A 2,586-nucleotide genomic window follows, 5' to 3' on the forward strand; every position below is an offset into this window, starting at 1 on the left:
CCCCGGGGCTGGCGCCGTAGTCCTGATCCGGTGGAGGTCGGTGCGGCCACAACAGCGAGGATGAGTACGAACCGACTGCAGTCGCATCGAGGCCACAGACCAGGGTCCATGGTTGGAAACGGCACTGCGAGACCAGAAGGGTTTTCATCAAGCACCTGTCTCGTCCTCGCTGTAGCTGACCAAGGATATGGTGACCGGGACATGCACGGGGCTGTGAGAAAGCACTGCATGGACTATCGGATGAGGAATGCAGACTACTTCTCCAACTACATCACAGAGAACTTCACCACCTAGCTAAACCAGAAGTGGAACAATAACTGCCATGGCAACCACTCTGAGATGCAGGCCAATAACTGCCATGGCAACCACACTGAGATGCAGGCCAATAACTGCCATGGCAACCACACTGAGATGCAGGCCATGGCAGAGATGTATCAATACAGCACGGAACCCATCAACACATTCCATGGGATCCATCAACGTGAGGATGAACCTATCCGTATCAGCTATCAGCTACCATCAGAATATCCACTACAACTCGGTGGTGAATCCCAATAAGGCCACCATTGGTGTGGGGTTGGGCCTACCATCCTTCAAGCCGGGGTTTGCAGAGCAATCCCTCATGAAAAATGCCATAAAAACATCGGAGGAATCATGAATTGAGCAGCAGATGTTGGAAGACGAGAAGCGGGTCACAGACTGGGAGGCCACCAATGAGGCCATTGAGGAGCAGGTGGCTCGGGAATCCTACTTGCAGTGGCTCCGGGATCAGGAGAAACAGGCCCGCCAGGTGCGTGGCCCCACCCAGCCCCGGAAAGCCAGCGCCACGTGCAGTTCAGCCACAGCTGCAGCCTCCAGTGGCCTGGAGGAGTGGACCAGCCGGTCCCTGTGGCAGCAGAGTTCAGCCTCATCTCCTGAGAACTCTGAGCCGCATGCTGAGCTGGGCATAAAAGCCCCCTTCTCCAGGCACTGTCTCAGCTCTTGCCAAACCTCCCTCACCCTGGGCACCAGGTACAAGCAGCCAGTTGTCAGTAGGGACCGACCGGGCCAACTCTCCTCTCATGTCCCTCTACCCTGCTCTGGAGTGCCGGGCTCTCATTCAGCAGATGCTCCCCTGCCTTTGGTCTGAATGACTGGGATGATGATGAGATCCTAGCATCGGTGCTGGCAGTGTCCCAACAGGAATACCTAGACAGTATGAAGAAAAACAAAGTGCTCAGAGACCCGCCCCCAGACAAGAGTTGGTGTGGAGACCCAGGGACTGGAGGCCGTCTCCCAACCCCACCACTCCTGCCCTTTGGTGCCACCCACACGTTCTTTGGCTTTCTTCCCTGTTGCTATCTTCCCATTGCCCTCTTAAGAACCCCTCCTTTGCCTCGCTCTCACTTCCCCCTGGCTGGCCCACCTCTGTGCCCCCTCTCATCGCCGCCACCACTGTCTCCGCCAGCTGATGTGCCCTATTGCCTGCCCCCCCCCACCCCCCCAGCATCCTTCCTGCATTCCACAGGGAACTTGGGCAAGGGTCAGAGGAAAACGACCAGGGAGGAGGGGGAGAGAAGCAAGAAATCCCCTTCCCAGTACGCCAAGAATATCTGAGCCTTCAATGTTGAATTTTTCTTTATTCGAATTTACTTTTATCTTTAAAAAAGAAGAAAATAATAATAATATAAAGATAAAAATAAAAAGTAAGAAATAAAAGACCACCGACAATATTTTAAAAGCTAGAGAAGAAATTTCTGTCATGGAACGGGTGAGGAATATTTGAGCCTGGGGCAAATTCAGGTTGGGTCAGGAGGGAGGTCAACTGATCAAGTACTATGGTACGATCCACCATAATCAAGTTGACAATAATCTCTGAATAAAGCTGTTCCCGTCCCTCTTCCGTGGCCAGAGGGGATCTGCCAGGGCCTTCATCTGACTGGAGACTCTGCAGATGGATTTTGGGGCCCCACTGTCCTCCATAGCCTTCTACAAATTGGGTATTCACAATTTAAGGTCTGACATTTTTTCCTTCCTTATATTTGTGTTTTGTTATCGTCATCTTTGGATCACGCAGGCTAGTAAGCCATGGTATTTTCAGCCACCTCATATGCATGGGAGAGTTGGACATTGAATAAGGAAGAATAGACGCATTTGCATTGTGGTGCTGGAGAAGAATATTGGAGGTATCATAGACTGCCCAAAGGACCGACCGCTCTGTCTTGGAAGAAGTACAGCCAGAGTACACTTTAGAGGCAAGGGTGGCAAGACTTCGTCTTGTATCCTTTGGACATATTGTCAGGAGGGACCAGAAACCGACGTGAAGATGGGGCAGGACCGAGCAGAGTTTCGTTCAGTTGTGCACAGAGTCGCGATGGCACCTAACAAAAACAAGGAGCGAAGCTGCCTTTGGCTCAGGTGTTCGTGTTACTCCAGCCGGACCCTCGCGCCCCGGGGGCGCAAAGCCTGCTGGGAATTGTAGTCCTCAGCGGGGCTTGACGTCGCCTCCCGGAAGTGACGTCAGGGCGCCGCCTCTTCCCTCTCTGCGTTTGCGCCGTTTCAGCGCCGGGCTGCCACTCGCGACCTCGGCTGGTGCGCGCTTCTGGG

At 53.4% G+C, this 2,586-nt stretch overlaps 1 pseudogene; it reads left to right on the forward strand.

The window, feature by feature from the left end:
* The first annotated feature begins 108 nt into the window (after positions 1 to 108).
* LOC101644998 lies at positions 109 to 1,596 on the forward strand (annotated as a pseudogene).
* Positions 1,597 to 2,586: the final 990 nt, after the last annotated feature.

The sequence above is a fragment of the Echinops telfairi genome, unplaced genomic scaffold (genome assembly GCF_000313985.2).
Source record: "Echinops telfairi isolate 266 unplaced genomic scaffold, ASM31398v2 ScPeMD7_5;HRSCAF=22, whole genome shotgun sequence".
Lineage (NCBI taxonomy): Eukaryota > Metazoa > Chordata > Mammalia > Afrosoricida > Tenrecidae > Echinops > Echinops telfairi.